The sequence below is a fragment of the Neopelma chrysocephalum genome, unplaced genomic scaffold (assembly GCF_003984885.1).
Source record: "Neopelma chrysocephalum unplaced genomic scaffold, ASM398488v2 Primary Assembly neopelma1_96684, whole genome shotgun sequence".
Taxonomy (NCBI): domain Eukaryota; kingdom Metazoa; phylum Chordata; class Aves; order Passeriformes; family Pipridae; genus Neopelma; species Neopelma chrysocephalum.
In genome coordinates this window covers 253290-261150 of record NW_020925329.1, presented here as the reverse complement: position 1 = coordinate 261150, position 7861 = coordinate 253290, and the positions used below count along the sequence as shown (strand labels likewise).

Genomic DNA, 7861 nt, shown 5'->3' with positions numbered 1-7861 from the left:
GTTGCACATTCAGTAACAAAACCAGCCTGGCTGGTCAAAGATATCCAGAAGTGAAAGTTTTGTTGTGTTTATTAAACCATTCCCAATACTGGGATGTCCAGGGAGACTTCTTTTGGAAAACCCTACAATGGTTAATTGTGCATGCACTGCTGATTTTATGTAACAGGAACAACAGCGAAAGGTGATTTTTCAATGCATACAGACAAAAAAATAAGGTCAAGCAAAGCAAGATGGACAGCATGCTGAAGAGAAAAGACAAAGTTCAGAGTTGGAATTCTCTTTCTCTTGGCTATACCTGCATAAAAATTGTGGAGGAATGGCCATATTTTGGTTGATGGAAACAGTTCACTGGACCCATTCAGGTTTAGGTTTCCTCTGCTGCAAGGGGCCCTTGGGTATCTCAGGTGTTTCAATCACACCACTGAAACACAAATTCAGCCACAGTTTGTCTTCAGAAAGTTTGCAGTTCACCAAGGGAAGCTCTCCAGATTCACGCTGGGAATCAGCACAGTCTTGGAAGACATTTGGGGCCAACTACTCATAATGTTACACCTTGGACACAAAGACATAGACCCAGTCCTACCTTTTTCCTGTTGCAGTTTTAATGCACCTCAGAAACTGGCCTTAAGAGGTTATCTGACTGCCTCCATTTGGCCTAATGGCTGTATTTTCTGTGTCTGTTAGGCTTTTTTTCTTTCCACCACCTGTTTTCATCATACTCTGAGATAAGCTTTAAGACAAAACATTTTGAGGAAATCACATCTGCATTGGCCATTCGGCTCCCCTGCTGTCTTCTCCAGCACCTCGAGGTGTTCCTGTGCATATGGGTATTTATGTTGATTTCACTTGTTTTGGTGGCCTCTGAAAGTGAAGTCCCTCTGTACAGAACATCATGACTGAAAAAAGGAAAAAGGATGCAGCTTTGTTCATGTCAAGATCTTGGATCTTTTGAGTATTATGTGTGCTCAGAGAAGTGAAATGTTGCTTGAAACTGGCCCTATAATGAGAACAATGAGAGCTTTGATAAATGGCCTGTCCCATTATCTTGCCACTTTTACAAGCACAGTAGCATAATTACCTCAAATGCATGAGTGAGAAATAAGAATATTTCAACCTCAAGCAGGATAACATGACGTACTGGGCCATCCATAGTTTGATTACCAGAATAGAAATATTTCTCTTCAGTTGTTGGAGAGAAGAAAAACTTGTGCTACTCCCTTTTAGATGTTCACCTCTTCATAAATTTTTGTTACTTCTGTTAAAGACTTGAGACAGAGGAGGCAGCTGATGTAAATAACCAATGGATAAAGTTCTCTTGGTTTCACCAGACTCTGGTCTCAAGCCTGATGTCTCACCTGCCCTTGCCTGTAGGACTCCATTAATCCTAATTTATCCCAGTAAAAGGCAGGCCAGAAACCAAATTAAGTTTGTATAGCTGCTGCTGCATGATTTGTGTAGGAGTGCAATGCAGCTCTTCACTTTCTGTTGCGTAAGATTTTTTTTCTCTCTGCTACTGCTTTCTGTACTTCTGCAGTGCTCATATATTTGAGACAAAGATTGTTATTTTTTCCTAGTTGAGTTAAAATTAATCAACAAACTGATGATCTAAAACCAAAGCACTGTTTATATTTTACCTGAAATGCACTAAAGCTATAGGTCAAGATCTTGTTGCAGTGATTTGCACACAGAAATATGATTTAACACCTTCACATATATGAGTGAAGCATTATACGGAAAAGGAGGCAGCTGAAGCAACCTTAAGCTAATGGGAAAATTAGAAGTAAAGTAATCTCACTGCCTATACATCCAAACAGTTATTAAAGTGTAATACTTTCCACAAAGAATGTTTTACAGAATATACAGTCTGTGTGAGAATTGTGGCTGGAGCTGCAACCCAGAATAAAAAAAAACCCAACCAAACACAATGCGTCTTTCTCCTCAGAAAACCCCTTAATCCTCCAGAAAGGCTCCAAACCTCTCTACTTTTTATCAGTGTCTCAGTAATAAAACAAAAGAAGCTGGTTTCTCCAGCATCCTTAAAAGCTTGGGGGTTCTGCAGGAACTCTTTGTACTGCTCATTTAGCAAGTTTTCCATTTTTCTAGCCAGTGTTAGAGAAGAAAATGCATCCAAGACTTGCTTTTTAGCTGTTGCAGCAGTTTTGTATGTTATTTTTCTTACGAATGCAAATCTACAACAAGGAATTGATTATTACATTACACAGCATTCTCCTATACCTGGGCTTCATCATATGAACAGTTTATAAGAGGACACTTCTGATTTGGAGTTCATTATAACATCTATGAAAGAGAGGTGCCAAATCCAGGGTCAGGTCTACTCAAAGATGCAAAAACTTGTTTTAAGGCACACCATATTTTCTCAAGCTCTTCATGTATTTCTTGTGATACCAACAGCCATTCACGTTCCATTTCAACACCAGCTCTACATTACCTGAGTCTTCTTTGCTTTCTGACACCTTTCTTCACCTTTGTTCTCTTCCGAGGAGAGATCAGGCAGAAGTGACAGCTTATACAGTAGATTTGTCTGGGTGAGAAGTCAGTTATATTTTTGCACTTATCTTTCATGATCACTTTTTAACTAAGCAGCCCAACATTCATTCCTATGCTTATCTAATATGTTTATGCAGCTTGCAAATGAATACCCAACCTGCTTACAAGGTTTGTAGCTGTGGGAAACGACTGGATGGTAGGCCTTGAATTTGAGCAGTTGCAGCTGTGAAGTTGCAAAGAATGTAAACAATCCAGAATGAGAAAGCAGATAAGGAGAAAAACTGCTGTAAATAACAGGTGCTGTTTTTGAGATTTGCCAGCATACAAAGAAGTGTCAACCACCTATCAAAAGATAAGTTTAGACGCATGAACAGAAGTTCCAATAGTAAGTTGACATGGATATGGCCTGATGTATGTGTTCCAATAGAAGGTTGACAAGCGTATGGTGTGATGTATGTTTACATGAAAGTACCAAAAACAGGTTGACATGTGTATTGTATGAAAAGTATAAATATCTGTAACCTGTTGCAAGAAAGTTGCCTTGTGCCTTGCCTTGTACCTTATGCCAAGTGCCTGCTTAATTGCTGTCTGAGTGCATTCTTGGCCATCATCATGTAGCTACCAAAAGAAAAAAACTTTAATATCAAATTCTCTAAATAAATACATTTGCTTACAGTTTTCTAGCTCATGTTTTATCTGCTACAAATTCCCCTTACTCACTATAGTTACACCTTTTTCTCATGGAGATTGTATTTCACCAATGCCTATGCTTATCCTCTTTGTTCATGAGAGTATTTGCATTAATTTGTCAACCATACAGGGCCTGGATTTTGGAACCTCTGGTGAAAACATGCCAGAAGGTTTTGCACTGTTATGGCGACTAAACTCCCTAGTACTGGAATAAATGGCAGTATGAGCAGACAGTGCTACAAAGCTAGAAAGTATTCTGAGCTTTTTGCAGATGAAGAACTTGTCTTTTAGACATGAAACAATTTGCAATACACAAACAACTTACCTTTGTGAAAGCCATTCTGATATCCAGTGAAGAAGCCATTCAGCCTTTATGAAAGAGTGGAGGAACAACTCCATGTTACTTACTCAAGTGTTCCCTATGAATATTAATATGAAGTGTGAGTTTATATACCTCTATGAAGATGCAGAAAAATTTCCCTGAGTTTTTGTTTGCTTCTTGACGAATGAAGGAGAGCATGAGGATGTACATTTTGGAACAAGTCTAAGACAATTAAATACATGGTTCAGATCTGGATAAGACAAGAATACACTGTGAGTAGTAAACTCCCTGGGCACTTCCCTTAGCAAAAATACAAAAGAATTTGAAGGAAATGTTTGATTGATGACATTTTTCAACCAAAATTGTTCATGATAACTGACTCAGAATTATGAAAGTTATACATGACAAAAAATAGCAGTACCACGCACAAAGTGTGTTTACAGTATTCACACAGCAAATCTCCAACCTCCATGGTTAAGTGCAAAAGTCTGTATTTAAATGTCATCTTATAGCAAAGGGCAGGACAGACAGATGATATAGTCTTAGTCCATGTCAAAGCATTGCAAGGAAAATTACTGCAAATCCATGTCTACTGATTACATTAATATCCAACTTTGCAAGTGTAATCTGCCACTTTAGCTCATGAGGCTAATACCACCTTTCAGGACACAACCTGTGTATAGTTCCCAGGTTTTTCTGCAAAGCGGAGACCTTATGTAGTCTTCTTCCATGTACAGCCAGCTGCCTGGTTGGTTTGAGAGTAATGTATGTTTGTGTGTGAAGGTGGGTGAACTGAAATCAAGTACAAAATACAGTTTGGCATAAACACACTGTTTTAGCTAGACAACTTTATCTCTTCTGTTCTTAAACAATGTAATAAAAAGATACCAATTCATCAGTAGCACTTTTTTTAGCAGCTTGTTGTTGTTGTTGTTGTTCTGTTTGGGTTCTTTTCCCCAGTTTTCACACTATTCCCAGGTTTCAAATCTGTTATAATTTGAAAGCAAATCTTTTCTACATACTACTCCTCCTTACAGCAAAGATTTGGGACTGAGTATCAGTTACAGCCAAAATTCATCACTATTATGTCAAAATACCAGGCCTCAAGTTTAACAAAAATAAACACAAAGTTCCTAGTAATAAGCAAACAAAACATGTAGACAGAAATCCCAAGCTAATGCTCATTTTCTCAATAAAACTAATGACTGGGAAAATAAGATTCCCACCTACCTTGTATTTTTCAGAAGGAATTTCAATGCTTTAGAGAAAAGCTATAAATCTAAAGTATTTTTGGTCAATGAATGATATAGTTCACTTCTGTTATTAACAAGACTTCTCATAAAGCTGCAGTTTGGATACTTTTCTGGCACTTTTCAAGTTTCTTACACAGGATTTTCTTTAGTACAGGAGATACCAGTCACACCTTTCATCTAACTTGTTAGCTTCTCTGTCTTGAGACAGCATGTGAGACTTAAAAACGGTGATCTGAATAAAGCACAGGTATTTTTAAGCTGGACTACAAATGTGGATTCCTGTATCTACCTGGATACAGTCTCTTTTGTAGTTTATTGCTCAGCCACCAACTGTAGGAGGCGTGTCCAAGGGTGCAGGGGGACACACCAGGGGCAGTGAAGCCCAAGGAGCATGCGCTGAAATAGACAACCCCATTGGTCACAAGGTCACATGGTTTTAAGGGATAAAAAGGGCGCCGAGTTTGAATAAAGCCTCTTTGATTACCATCCCATCGAGGAGCTGACTGCATTTCTTTATTATATAAAGACCCACGCAACACGTGGTGACCCGAACTGGGGCTTAGAACCTACATTAGGCTAGATTAGAATACCCTGAATCAAGAGAATATCAATAAATTCCAGCTATCGTATCAATTCTGTGGATATGGGAATTTTTCACCGAAAAAACCTAGATGTCTATAAGTCGTTGTCTCAGCTGAACCTGAGAAATGCAAGTTAATATAGTGAGCTCAAAAAATATTAGGGAAAAGTGCACGGGAACAGAGAAAAAGAAGAAGGAAGAAAAGAAGAATAAGCCGAGAAACTGGGATGGCAGCCGGAGAGAGCGGAGCAGGGTACAACATCTGCCGGAGCGGTGAGTGAGCTGAGAAGCAGTGCTAGCACCAAACATCACGGCCGAAGCTGCTCCCTGAGCGGCATCCAGCCCCGCGGCTCGAAAAAACTCGAGCGGCAGAGCACACTGAACCCTGCCAGGAGCCCTGCCGCCCGCCGCTGCCATGCCTAAGCTGTGCGTGCAAAAAGCGGTGCCGCTGCTACCCGAACACCCCCAGCCCCTCCGCCAGACCTTGCAAACCCCGCACTGGCACACCTTTCTGCCCAGCGGAGAAGCGCCACAGCTGTGCTACCTGCCGCCCTCCAGCATTCTCCCGCCTCCTCTGCTGGCCCTGCGCCCACGCTAGAAGCCACGTTAGACCGATAGATGCCGCACTGTGACCCCACCAGCACCCGGAGCCCCTGCACCGCCCAGCAGACTGTGGGAGCCCGCAACCACCTTCTGCTGATCCGTGCGTGCCTGCAGCCACCGCGGGCAGCCTCTACACCGCGGAACAAGCCACCAGGACCACCGCACACTGTCAGAGAACTTCACACCGCGCGACCGCCACCGCAGCTACCACTGTCTGCTGCCGCCTGCCGCTGCCCCCAAGCCACCGGAGCAGCAGCCGAGACCCATGGGATCAGTACACCGGGCTCTGTTGCAGCAATCAGGGGGGTAACCCAGCATATCTGCCACCGTGCGCTGCAGATGACCACTGACCACGTGTACCGGGGTGGGCGCCGCCATCTTGCCCACCAAACGGACCGGAAGCCGATCTGTCTCTTCTGGCCCCAGCGCTGCCCCGCTCCAGCCAACGGCACGGGGGGTGGGGGGAGGGGGGAGGAGGGTGCCTCCCCCACACCACGTCCATCACCCACCACCACCCCCCCACAGGGAACCGGGTTTACTGGGGCCACAGAGGGGGAGGCATGGGGGGATGAGGAGGAGGGACCAGGGATGGTTCCACCTGGAGGGAGCGAAGAAGCAAACGGGGGAAGGTCAGTTGACAGGTGGGGATTGTGTTGGGAGGAGGCATTACAAGTGGGAGATTTGCAAGTTATACGAGCATGCCCAGTCGTTTTTCGCCCATGTCAGCCCCCTCAATTCCAGCCTCTGCCACATGAGCTGACAAAGGAATTGAGGCAATTGGTAAGGGAAACTGGTGTGTCCTCAGCTAACACCCTTGCGTTTTTAGAGACACTAAGTTCCACCTATGTCTTTTTACCACATGATTGGAAAAACTTACCAAAAATAAGTCTTACTAATACTCAGTGCAATGTGTGGTTAACTGATTTTCCGGAGAATTGCTCTGTGTATGCTAATGATCCACAAGCAGGCATAACAGCACGCCAACTAGCCGGGGAGGGGAATTACAGTTCAATAGATGCTCAGTCTAGGTACCGCAGAGAAATATATGAAGTAATAGCTAAGCATGCCCTGAGAGCCATGAGGAGATTGCCCACTTCAGACCGGGATAGCAATCTATCTTTCACAAAAATATTACAAGGTCCCACAGAACCATATTCGCAATTCTTGGATTGGCTGCAATTTGCTTTAGACAGGCAGATTGAGCATGACAAAGCCAGAGAGATGCTCTACAGGCAACTGGCTTTTGAAAATGCGAACCCAGACTGTAAAAGAGCTTTGCAGGCCCTTCCTAAAAGGGAGAGCTGCAGCACTGCTGAGCTGGTTCGCGCCTGTCAAGGGATTGGCTCCGTAGGACATCAGACTGCCTGTCTAGCAACAGCACTAAGCGCCCAGCTAAGAGTGCAGGAAGGAGCCAGACCCAGAAGTGGTTGCTACATATGTGGTGCCCCTGACCACTTTCAAAAAGATTGTCCAAGGAGACCCTTAGCAGCAGCACCCCGCAGGCACTCAAACGAGAGGAGGGGGCCAAAAAACTGGAAGCGAGGGGCGTTGTCGCGCACCCTGGTACAACAAATAAATGCAACACAAGGGAATAGGCCAGTGATTTGTGCCCCTCCACCTCAGCGAGCGATTTGTGCCCCTCCACCTCAGCCAGTGCTGGGTTGGACTTATCCAACCAGGACTCAGTCTTCTTAACTTCCACAGAGGTAGTACTAATCCCAACTGGGCTTTGGGGTCCCCTTAGCCCAGGGGTACATGCACTTCTGATTGGGAGATCTTCCACAACCAAAATGGGTTTATTTGTGCTGCCTGGAGTGATAGACTCGGACTCTCATAGTGAGATTCAAATAATGGCCTGGACCCCTTCACCCCCTTGTTTCATTCCTAAGGGACAGAAAATCGCCC

General features: G+C 43.8%; 1 long non-coding RNA gene across 1 annotated transcript in view; it reads right to left on the bottom strand.

The window, feature by feature from the left end:
- Positions 1-272: 272 nt before the first annotated feature.
- Positions 273-7861, bottom strand: part of LOC113981606 — an 11278-nt gene continuing 3689 nt past the window's right edge. The window contains exons 2-3 of the long non-coding RNA XR_003538467.1: positions 2450-2542; positions 273-997 (exon numbers count right to left, since the gene is read on the bottom strand). This is a non-coding gene — a long non-coding RNA (uncharacterized LOC113981606). The remainder of the gene's footprint in view (positions 998-2449; positions 2543-7861) is intronic.